The sequence below is a fragment of the Nipponia nippon genome, unplaced genomic scaffold, assembly GCF_047370975.1.
Source record: "Nipponia nippon isolate SJK-2023a ecotype South Korea unplaced genomic scaffold, ASM4737097v1 scaffold_1, whole genome shotgun sequence".
In the NCBI taxonomy this organism is placed as follows: domain Eukaryota; kingdom Metazoa; phylum Chordata; class Aves; order Pelecaniformes; family Threskiornithidae; genus Nipponia; species Nipponia nippon.
This window is the reverse complement of record NW_028262290.1, coordinates 45,873,372-45,885,751: the sequence shown is the minus strand read 5'-3', so window position 1 is coordinate 45,885,751 and position 12,380 is coordinate 45,873,372. Positions and strand designations below refer to the sequence as shown.

Genomic DNA, 12,380 nt, shown 5'->3' with positions numbered 1-12,380 from the left:
GGTGGATGTTTATTTAGCTCCTGTTACAGTTAGTAATCTTTTATTCATTAGTACACTAGTAAGGTCATTGTCACTATTGATCTATGCCTCACCTACCTGAAAAATGCAAAGTTTTTCTCCAAGGAATTACGGTTTGTGTCCTAGCAGAACAAGAGATCTAATCTAGAAACCCCTAGTGACTTCCCCTTAAGGCAGTGAGAATCTCTTCTCTTTATAACCAAATCTGAATAACCTTGCCATGAATTTGCATTTTTGGTTCAAAGCCCATTACTGATTTCCTTTTCCTTGATTTATTGAGTACACAAAGTATCACCCTTCTGAGACCTGAGTAATGTAATTTATTTTTGCTTACAGTATCTGGCTAAATGAGTCAGTACAAACTGTAATTGGGGTGTACTTTGCAGAGTATGAGGGCTGGAGGCAGCCAGGATATCTGTAACTCGTTACACAACTCTGGACAGGTCACTTAAATGCTTGGCATATCATTTACTTTGCCTTTAAAGTTGGAACAGTGATATGGATCCACCATAGTTACTGTGAAAAGTACATGTGTGAATGATATTATAGGAATATAAGCTATTTATAATAATATTTTGTGCAGGCCAGTTGTAAAAAGCAGTGTGGGATTGGCTTCCCCCACCCCGCCAGTAACAATTGTGATTTCTAAGGAAAAGTTCACACAATTTACATGGAATTTCTCGTAACTGTGTTGTGAGCTGGGTGGGGGACAGCACGCTGCATTTTTCCAGACATTATTATCCAGTTCCATTGCTAGATGAGTTTTTTTGTAATATATGTGTGTTTGTGAAGACACACGAAACAGAATTCCTCCCAGGACTTCCTGAAACAAGTGGCTCCCTTATATTCAGGACTCCAGTGACAAATCCGTCTCATCACAAACCATAATAGCCTAATATACACAGGAAAGCGAAAACAGATGAAATATGTAGGAAGCTTTTCATTAATATATGATTCTCATGATCCTTATATAGAACAGGTCCTTAAGGAATGGCAGTAACAAGTAGTCATATCATTTGACTCTTTTGCACAAGATACTTTTGTTTTCTTCTTGTCTGCGTATAGTGAATGGTAAATGTTATGCTATTTCTTCATATGATTTGAACTAAAGACTTGATGGTTAGAGCAACGATGCTATTTTTCTATGAAATACAGTTTGTTTATGAATTGTTACAATTTCTGAACACAAATATCTGTGACAGAGATAAAGGGCTTCACAACAAAATTCAAGTCATTGGCATTATTTTTAGTTTGTGCTATGCATCTATACTTCTTTCATCTCATCCTCCTTTATGACGGTGTTTTCCTAACACTTCTTTCCCTCTTAAACTGAAATATGGCTTAAAACACAGGTAGACTGAATTTTAGATCTAGGTTTGAAGTACAGTCATGCAAAATTCCCCCCATTCAATTACAAAAAATGCTTTCACATTGGAAACATTAAACCCTCTGTGCGTTACATATCCCTATGAATGAGCATAAACTATTGTGAGAAGGTTTTTGTGGTATGCAGCTTTAATGTATGGTTTTACAGGTATCTTTATGCTTATGCTAATGTATGTAACATTGGTGGTGTTTTTCCTGTCATGTGATACTTACATACTTTAGAGTTAATTTCCTAGTGTTTTTAAACTGCCTGGTTTATCACACTGTAGAACCTTTTAATATTTTCTTGTTTTCCAATTGATTCTTGCTTACATTTTTAAACGGGATGTTGTTGGGTATTTATTTGCTGACCATGAACCGAAAAGCCTAAAGGAGGGAAGACATGAAGAAATTCTTGGTATCTACTTTATATAAAAATGATGACTTCAAGGATGCAGGGACCAACATTGCTAAAGGTACTAGTACTAGGATATGGTCTCTCTTACCTCAAGGCTGGGATAGGCTTGAGCCAAAAGGCTAAACGGGAATGGAAATGTAACTAGCTGTACTCTGCAAGAGTAGCGCCTGGAAAATCACTGATGAGGAAGTGCTGCAAAATGTTACTGTTGTCTCTGCTGCCGCTTTTCACATAGCTTCAGCTAACAGAGCTGTCAGTGTACCTCTGGTGATCATGAAATCACTTAATGAAATGAAGTGTAACCAGCTCTCTACTAAACTAGTGGTTAATTAACTGTGACCATCAAGTGATGGGAACCATAGTAGTATACAAGGGAATGCTTGTTCATTCCTGAAAGGCCTATTAAAGTAAGAGGAAATATGTGATCAGCACAGTTGTCTGAATGTCTAACACGGTATGGCGTGGGAATGCCAGCATCAGAGTTCAAACACATGAGGAGTTACTGCTGCTTACTTGAGGTACTGAACAAACCAGAATAACTTACACTATGTGATTGTAATCAATGCCTAGCACACTTCTGAGGGGCCAAAGCAATGAAATGGTTGACTAACTTGCAGTATCTCATTAAACTGGCGAATCTTGCTTGTCTGAGATCATGGATTGTGTGCACAGACTCAGTGATCTGCCACTGAGGCCACTCCTTACTCCATGCTAGCAGAGAAACTGTGAGGAATTACTAGTTTCTGCATATTTTATTTTGAAGGGGTTACAGAAAAGAATTTATATTTTTGTGCAGTTTATATTTCCAAAGAGCTCTGTAGACGTGCAGTCCCACAGCTTCTGCTGTGATGTTGCTATAATCACCCCTCTTGTATATGGTGGAGCTGAGATGTGGATATGAAGTGGCCTACTGAGGACTGGAAAGCGAGTCTGGAGCAAATCTAAAAGGATGACTTCAGACTCCTGACTTCTTTTCTTCTCTATATTAATCTCTTACTTGTAAAGTAGACATAAAAGCTAGCACTAAGGGAAGGCATGGCAAGTTGTGTGACTCACATGTCCTGTCACATTTTGTCAGCTTTGATAAGCAGGAGTGTTTCTAGTGTGATAGGGCTGTCCCTGGTATAGAGAGCAAAGCCACCCATGCAACAGGGAGGGCTGTGAAGGTTGCACCTGTGCAGGAGGTACTGTAGTCCTGTAGAAGTTCTCTCCATGAGAACGCAGCCTGGAAGCCTCCCTGAGATTCACTGGGTACAGCTGGTCAGCACAGCAAAGGATGGGACCACTGCTGAGTCACTGCATTGCAAATGCAGAAGGTATGGGTTTCTGTGAAAGCATGAGATGGAAAACAATAAATGCACAAGACTTGATGTCTGGTATGTGTGTATACGTATAGACGTGAACATGTATGTGTGTGTGTGTGTGTGTGCACGCATATGCAGGTAAGGAACCTAATCGTTTTGTAACTATGATTTGTAATTTAGAAGACAGGCTAAGCACTGGATAAGGATATACATTTCCCTTTAGGAAAAAAAAAAGGGGGAAACAAACTACGCGTATCTTGAGCTTCATTACCCTACAGTCATACAGACTACTACCTGTAGAAACCTTTTTAATCCTCAGGGCGTAAGAAATAGGGTAGGGATTAGTGTTGATGCAAGTTACGGGTTGAGAGCAGGGCACAGAGGTAAAACAGATAGAAGGGATTTAAAATAGCTTGGTGAATCAAGTGTCCAAGGAGTAATATCTACCTGACATGCCAAGAACAGTATAAAACATAAACATTATTCACAAAAATGCCATGACATTTCTTTAATTGGTCTGGGTGGATCTCTGGCAGAGATCTTTCTTGCACCTTGTCTTTAACGTGAAGAACATCTAAAAACATCAGCTCTTTGAACCTAGAAAGCTGAGTTTCACAGAATCACAGAAGAATTTAGGTTGGAAGGGTCCTCTGGAGGTCATCAATTCCAACCTCCTGCTAGAGGAGGTCTAGTTAGATCAGGTAGCTCAGGGCCATGCCCAGTCAAGCCCTTGACACCTCCAAAAATGGAGAGCCCACATCCTCTATACCAGTATTTGACCACCTTTGTGGTAAAATATTTTTTATATTTAATTAGTATTTCCCATGCTCCAACTTGTGTCCATTGCCTATTATTGTGCACCTACAAGAAGATTCTGGCTCTGTCTTCTCTGTACCCCGAGGTCAGGTAGTTTCAGCAGTCAGGTCTCCTCTGAACATCCTCTTCTCCAAGCTGAATGGACTCATCGCTCTAAGTCTCTCCTCATATGCCTGTGCTCCCGCCCCCTGGACCAGACTGGTGGCCTACTGCTGGACTTGCTCCAGTATGTCAATATTTTTCCTGTACTGTGGAGCCTTCCCACCACCCCCAAACTAACTTGTGCAGGTGCCATGCTAATCTTCTCTGTATCATTCAAATTTTGGTATATATGCCACCAAAGAGAACATGATTTCATTAGAAGATAAACTAGAACAATGAATTTTTTAAAAAGAAGAATCTTGGAGACAATGGAAATGAAAGGCTTTTAACCTCTTTCTGCCTTCTCCCCCATTACCCAATGTGTCCTTATGTTCTCGTCTTTTTCTCAGCCCACAATTTTCAGTGGCTTCCTGCACTGTAAGGAAGTCTTCACAATCCCCTCTCAGCATCCTGGGAGAAGTATTTACATCAGCTTGGGCCCTTGGTTGTGTATGTCTCCTCTGCCTCTCTCAGAGCTCTCCTGTCTCTGCAGGCTCCTCCTCCTTGTGTATTTCCCCACTCTGTCTGACTTGCTCTGCACTCCAGAAACGTTTTCCCCGAAAAGTTGCTCAATTGCTCTTAGAAAAGCACCATTTCCTCCTCCTTCCAGAAGATGCCCCCTGACTGAGTGCAACCACATTGTTCTCTGCTGTCTCTTGAAAAGAACATAATGCCTATTAGCACAGAGTAACTCCAAATTAAAATTACACACTCAACATGTTAACAGAAATACCCACAACATTGTTTTGAAAAATTATTCATTAGGGTCTGGCCATGATTTTGGAAATTACTCAGGGTGGTTTTGTAACAGTCAAAAACCGTAAGGTGCTGTGTGTGAGGCTTTGGGGTTTGGACGTATTTTTCCACAACCCTTTACATTCGTCAGTGAGAACATACAGCTCTTTTGACAGTAGGACTTGGGTGGGCTGACGGTTGCTGGATGCTGTAATAGGAGGTTGGCGGGACACAGAATGATAAACTTACTTGTCAACAGCCTCTCTGGCTTTCTCAGGACAGGCTGAGCTTTGTACCTCTGCATCTTGTTTCTCATGTAGTCCTCAGTAATTTCTCTGGTATGGGTTAACTGATTTTGTATTTGTTTGCTGTTGTCGTTTTTACGTCTGCCCAACATGGAACCCTTCTCAGCCACAGACACTCATTTTGTATCTATTATTCCCTGCTTCGTTATGTTGCTTCCCTCAGCCAGAGAGAATTCTCCTTAAATTGTTTGCATGTTGGTGGCAACAGAGATGGAAGACCAAAGAAAATAAAGAAGAGATCCACAGTAAATGTTGAAAATGGGGTCCTTCCAGTGTGTGGGATGGAAAATAAGGCTGCAAGCATCACTAGGGAAATCTCCAGGGGGGTGACCTCAGCAATGAGAGCCAGAAGAAGAGTTTAGAGAGCACCTCAAGAGGAAGCAGACCTATGGCTGGATCTGCATACAGTAAGGCACTTTTCCTGAAAAGCAAGCTACTGGCATAGATCGAGGCCAGGTCAACGGGCTCTGTAGGGCCCTTTTGGCCTCTGCGCCTGCATTTCCTTCTTGCAAGACCAAATTATTGTGTATGGTTGGTGCCCACTAAGGTTTCCCATAGCATGGAGTTGGGATATTGTTAAGATAGGTGCACGGACCAGGGGGCTAAAACTACGCTTGGGTACTGCAGGCCAGATGCCTTAATGCCTCATCAGTTCATAGTTCATTTGTGGCCACTTTCTCTTTGATATTGTAAGCATTTGCTGGTTCTCTCTCACGCAGCATCTTTTTATTTCGTATTAGTTGCAATGCAGTTGTATTAACAGCATTTTTCCACAATGAATTTCACTGTGTTATTTTCTCTCCATATTTCTGCTTTCTTTTCTTTCTCTTATAGTTTGTTGGGCATTATTTCTTCATCCTTGCTACTGATTGCCTCTTCCTCATTGCTTTGCATGGGAATTCTTTTGTTCACAGAAATTCAGGAGATTTTGCTTGCTGTACTTCAGAGCCTGGATATTGGCATAGAAAATGAATCACTTTTGGTCTCTCCTTGCTTTTCTTTGTTACAAAGTAATTTTCCAGACTTGTGCCAGGCTTTGAGTGCTCCTGTTTTTACTTTTAAGGCAGAGGGCTCTGAGTTTCCATTGCTTTAATGCAGAGGGCTCTGAATTTCCATTGCTTGGCACTGCAGGTGTGGTCAGAATGGCTGCCTTCTGTGTCCATTCGCTTGCTAATGACTACACAGGTCCAGCCCAAGTGGGCTCTGAATACACCTCCTTAAGGATACCCAAGGCAAGCTCACAGCCTCACTGGGGCGAGATGTCACCTAAATGAATTTCACCTGTTTCATTAGAGTTTTGTACGCTTGAGTGAACTTGAGTAGAGCTGCATGAAAGGTCTCTTCAGAAATAAACATAGCAGATCAGGGGCTATGTGCAGTTTTCCCTAGTGATTTATATATTTTAAGATTAGAGCTAGCATTTTGCAAAATGTTGTTTGAAGTTGTTAATTACATTTGCCTGAACAGACTAAAACAGACAGAGCTAATGGGTTAAGATTATAGGTAAAAGATAGTGACCTCTCACTGTGAAATGTCTCGGTGTATGTTCTTGTTTAGGTCTGTTCTTCCATTTTTTTGGAGGAGGCAGATAAAACATGCACCGTATCACTGAGATAGTGAGGAATACTTTTTTATCATTTGGGAGTAGCATCGCTATCTCAAATCCACTGTTGTTAATGGGATTTATTTTTGCTAAACACTTCTGCGTTCATTCTGCTTGCATTTTTGACAGGAAGAGCACTATCAGGTGAGTTTTCAACTTTTTATGAATAAAACTTAATAGGAAGCCTTCTCATAGCATCACAGCATCCATAGGTACAAAACAACTTAATAAACTCTCACGATCCGTGCAGTTACTGGTAAACCTGAATCATTTTATGAATAATTTTGCTTGGATCTTAGTGAGAAAAATGTTCATATGAACAGTATGAGCAACAAATTTCCAGACAAAAACATGGAGGAGGGAGAGTATGTATAGACAGAGTCTGGGGGGGCCTGTGACTTCATCGCACTTCGCACGATAAGAGGGTTCACTTCAGGAGCTGGTAACGGGACGGAGCCTTGAAAGGCCAGGCTACAGGAAGTGGGGCTGGTGAGTCAGGAAATGGCAGCCTTCCCTCCGAGTCATCCTTGAACCACTGCCCTGCTGTGCTCGTAGCGGGGACTGGATTAGTAGAGATGCTGTTCCTTCAGATGAGATTTCAAACTCGGGTCGTGACCGTTTGATGTCGTTAAGCGTTACGTGCCGTTTCTTCTCGGGAGCATGGATTTCAGACCCTGCGTCTGGTCTGATCTCTGGCCTGTTTTGCAACCGCCCCCCTCTGCAGCGTGCGGGGATGCACCGTGTCTCCTTTCTGGCCCGGCTTTCCCTCCCGCTGCCACGAGCCCCGTTACGCACCCGCCCCGCCGCTCGCCAAAGCCACGGTGTAGCCATTGACCCAGAAGTTTCTTGCGCGGTTGCTAAATAGCTGTAATTTCCTGTAACACGCACGTTATTCCCTATAGCATTTGATCGGCTTGCCAGGAAAAGAAGAGCTCTCTGTCAGGGGGTTAATGGCGTTATTTGGTGATTGCGGGGGTGCTTATGGGGAGGGTACGTGGAGCGACAAGCCTTAGGCCGCCGTTCAGATCGCAGCTTGGGAAAGGCACCTTATGGAGCGCCGCGTTCGTACCCGTGCCTTTTTTATTAAAAGGACAAAGTTACACTGTGTGGTGAATGACGACCCGAGAGGAGGCAGACCGCACTCGGGGCTGAAAGGCCGCCCGCGCCCGGCGGGAGACCACCGAGCGACACCAGCCGACGGGGCAGAAAGGCGCCACCTGCTCCCTCCCTCCCCGCCCCGCCGCCCGCCCGCCCGCCCGCCGCGCCGGCCGCCTCCCGGCGCCACGGCACCGTCCCCCGCCGCGGCCCGGAGCTGCCGCCGGGCCGCCCGCCGCGGCGCCGGGCGGGCCCCCCCGCCTGCGGGAGCGGCGGCGCCGGCAGCGGCCGCTAGATGCCGCCCTGCCCAACGGCTTGGCGCCGCCGGCGGGGGGCGCGGCGGCCGGGCGGCGGCGCGGCGCTGGCGGCTCGGCGGGGCCGCGGCTGCCCCCTCGGCCCTTGCCCGCCCGGGGAGGGCCCTCCACGCCGCTTGTGCCCAGCCTGGCGCTCGCCGTGCCGCCTGCCCGCCCCGGGGAGCCGCGCGGGGGGCTGCGTAGCCTCGCGGTGTTTTCCGGAGGGGGCAACATGTTCTCCGGAGTGGGTCCGCCGGGGGGAGGGGGCCAGCCTGCGGGTGGGGGTCAGGGTCAGACGCAGCCCCGAGATGGCCGGGCAGGGCCGAGGCTAGGCTGGGCCACCAGCCTCACGGGTCGGCAGGGCCCACGGCTGGGCAGGGCCGGGCTGGGCTGTGGCGGGGATGGAGGCTGTGAGAGGGACTGACGGCCTGGAGCTGTGAGGAAATGGGGCTGCGGGGCCCCGTGGGTAGGGTTGGGGGTGGCCCGCGGTGAGGCTGGGCAAGGGCACTAAAGTCAAGCATTCAGGGCCCTGGCACTGGCTGGGATTCATCAGGCTTCTTCAGGGAGTGCCTCACTACCAGCCCAGGGATCATCTCATGGTGACAGAGGGGTAGGTGCCAGTGACCGAAACAGAGTGCTCTGTTCATTAGAGGGGTTCTCAATTTAAGGCAAACCGACACAAGCAGCCCTCAAATGGATTAGAGCAAGTAGTTTGGATGTTGAATTTCAGTAGCAATTGATTGTGTTGGCCCTTTTGAACCTTGCATGTTTTAGTTTTCCCTCATTGAGTATTCTCCTTAAAAGAACGGATGCATTGACTGCATGCATGGTTTTTGGGGGCAAAATCATCTGAAGAACACAGCCGCATGCTGTAAAAGCCTTCTGGCTGTGCACATTCATTGGGGAAAAAGTCAAGAGCAGTTAGTCAGCGCTTCAAGACTGGCCCTCAAGGAGGCCAAGGCCACTGAGATTTGGGATTATTCATATTTCAAAGCAAATTTACAATATAAAATTGTTTAGGGGCTAAAGGAATATAAGCAATTGCTATGTGTAGTTGTGTTTTTGTTTTTTTTTTTTTTTAAGGAGACGTTTCTATTACTTAAAAACTGCCTACCATTGCTAATTTAGCATCTGCGTGAAATGCTGTGTTGTCTGGGCTCCTGTATTTGCAAACAGAGCCGACAGCAGAAGTGTAAGCACTTCCTGCACGGCCTCTTGGCTGTGACCTGGAGCGACCCCATGAACAGCAAGTTGGGGTGAGCAGTATTGGACTTGGAAGCTTTCTTCTGTTATCGCTAGTGTGTTAACCTAGCAAAACTGCTTGGCTCCTCTGCTGAGCTTGCCACGTAGTTCTATCTGTAATGTGAACATCTGTCTACTAACTGCACTGAAACCACCGTTTCATTTTGTGTAGGCTACCAAACAGCTGTCGAATGGGAATAACTTTGGTTATCGCATGTCTTAACCAATGTCCTAGATGCAAGAGGTTCTGAATGCCTTTGTCCATGCTTGACTTGCCTTATTTTGGACCGAATCCTTCTCAGCTGTATGTTTTCAGTCTCTTAGTAGACTTTTAGATAACCTCCAGGAGTGTGTGGGATGTTCTTCTACAGAGCTCAAGTAGGTTAGACAGGAGCATTGAGTTTATTGGATCGCTATGGATCCATCCATTCAGTTCTTCTATGCATCTCCTATCCATTAGTGTCTCATCTCTAAGAGACTTTGTAATATTAGTCTTGACAGGCTGCATTATGCTGTACAAGGTTATGCTATAAAGTCATAAAACTATGGAAAGAGGATTCCCAGGATAGCATTACAAGCAACTGTAATGGCAGATGAGCTGAGATCTCTTAGAATTTTTTCCTGTCGGCATGGGCACGCATGTCACTTTCAAGGTGACAGTAGGCTATGAGTAAGCATACCTGTGCAGCAAAATATACCATAGACTTGGAAATGTTTGGTTTGGGAAAAGAATGCTCTTCACATATGTTAGTATGCATTTAGGAAACAAAATCTGTGTTAAGCAGTCACCAGACTTTTTGAAGTCAAATGGGAATTTCAAACCACTTGATCCTGCAGAGCGGGCTGTCTGTATGTAGAAGGAGCTTTGTAACACTCATTCTGAAGAGATGCTCATACAGATGGTTAGGCTTCGAAACTTCTGAAATTTGGTATTTATTTGGCTGAATACCCCAGAAGTCATCTTTAAGTTCTCTGTGACTCATCCAGGCTGTCTGAACTTCTCAGGCTGAAGAGAGAAAGCAATGAGCAGGTTCACTTATGACAGAGTGTCCTGTTTTGCCTTGAACAGAAGGTGTTTAGAAAGACCTTTTTCATGATGTTCCACTGATCCAAGTTGAGTTGAATGACTGGGCAAAAACAGGACAGAAAATGCTGGCTGTGGCATGGCGGTCTTGCCAAACATTTTCAGCCTCCAAAGGCGGCTTATTTTGGCAGAATCTTAAGTGATGCTTTTTGGTTTGCTTTTCATTTGGGGAGGCTGATGGGAAAGATGCTCCTCCCCAGGCACTGAACTATAAATACTTGACTTTTATACAACCAAAATGCCTCTGGGTAGACACGGAATAAGTGACAAAAAATGAGCTTTTACCAAACCTGTGGAATTCATTTGAACTTTGCCAGGTGTTTGGCTGTGAGACTGTGAGGTCCCATATTTAACAGCTCATATACTTTGCCAATAATATGTGAAGTGTTTCATTATCTTATACGCTGTAGTTGGCACACATCAGTTTGCAGACAAAGAGCGATGGTTTATGGTATTTGTGGATTCCATGTGCTGTTGTAGCCATGAAATGATGTGTGGTGTATGATAAGACAAATATATAAGAATGAAAGAGCTCATGTAGCAAATATAAGATACTTTCAAGTCTATGATAACTAAAACCATAAATTGTTAAGCAACATCAGTATTTTGATTTTTGTCTCCTCCTATAAATGCCAGGAATAAAAAACAAATAAGAGGCTTGCCTTCAGCTCACCCAAGATGTTCAAGGATGAAGAGCTAATTTATTTTGAGGCTGCAAAATAACCAGGGCTTTTTAGGGTATTCATCCTAAAGGCCAAATTTTTCACAAATTAAAGCTTAGTTTAGGTGGACAAGCTTACCGGACCAACTGTATACTCACACCAAGTCCCAATATCCAGTGAAGTATTTCAGTCAGTATTGAAATAATTACTGCAAGATTCTTGTTGGACAAAAAGGTCTTTGTGTCTATTTTTATGGATTTTTTTTCTTTTTGGTGTTTTCTCTGTTTTCTGAGTTTTAATCTTTCCAGAAAAAAAAAAAAAAAAAGCTTGAAACCTTAACCTACTTCAAAGTAAATCTCTGATTGAACAAGTCTTTAATGTGTTGCTTTGCAGCATAGCAATGTGTGTAAGTGTGCACTTCTTCATGTATAAATGTTTTGCTGAGGTAGGGTCTAAGGATGAAAAGCGACAGACTATTTACATGAGCAGCTCCCTAGGCATGGGAGTCTAGTGTGTTGCAAGAGTGGCGACATTTGCTGTGGCAGTGCTTGCAGCAGCCTGTGTGGTCTGCCCTCCTGGCCTTAGCAGCCCGTCTGGAGAACTGGCAGGAGCAAGCTGCCCGGGAGACCTCGGTCCCCGGGTGAGCTCTCTAACGGCCCACCAAGGAGTCATGGGGCTGCTACCCAGCTGCAGTGAGCAGGGCAGCTCATGGAGATCCGCTGTGCCTCACCAGTTGTAATCCAGAAAAAAACCAAGCCCTGGGTATCAAGAAGAGCAGGGAGGAGAAAGTTAGACTCTGGGAATCAGGACCAGGAGCTTCTCGCTTTCCTGTCTTCTGCAAGGAAGTCTGCGTGTTTGTGGTGGCTCTGCTGTTGGTTAAGGACCTCTGTCAGATGTGTTTTCTTTAGAGAGCTAGTGAGGCTTTGTGTGTGAACAAGAAAGCGTGTCATTCATCTGATGCTGAATTTCGGTATTTGTAGTAGTTTTCCCCTTGAAGTGGTTTAGGAGTATAGAAGAAGATTTTAATGAAATTATTATTATTATTGCTAGCGCATTTCCTGTGCTGTAAACGCTGAAGGAAAAGGTCAAAGACAGTCCCGTCCCCCGTGGGACTGGAGTCTAGTATTAGCCATCTGACCAAGAAGTGATTAGACTAGTCAGTGGGGAAGACAAGGTGACGGGAGGACATGGTAAGAGTAACATTGTGTATATTTGTCTAAATTAGTAGACTGTAATACCTGCTTAGATGCAGGTGATCACTAGTTCCAAGTAACTGTTTCCTTTTCAAGGTATTTTTAT

General features: G+C 44.7%; 1 protein-coding gene and 1 pseudogene across 1 annotated transcript in view; one reads left to right on the top strand and one right to left on the bottom strand.

Moving 5' to 3' along the window:
• The window catches only part of LOC148057354 (chloride channel protein C-like), a 102,094-nt gene that overhangs the window by 79,495 nt on the left and 10,219 nt on the right, over positions 1–12,380 (top strand). The gene's annotated exons all lie outside the window — the stretch shown is intronic.
• Positions 4,201–4,271, bottom strand: LOC148057355 (U6 spliceosomal RNA; annotated as a pseudogene).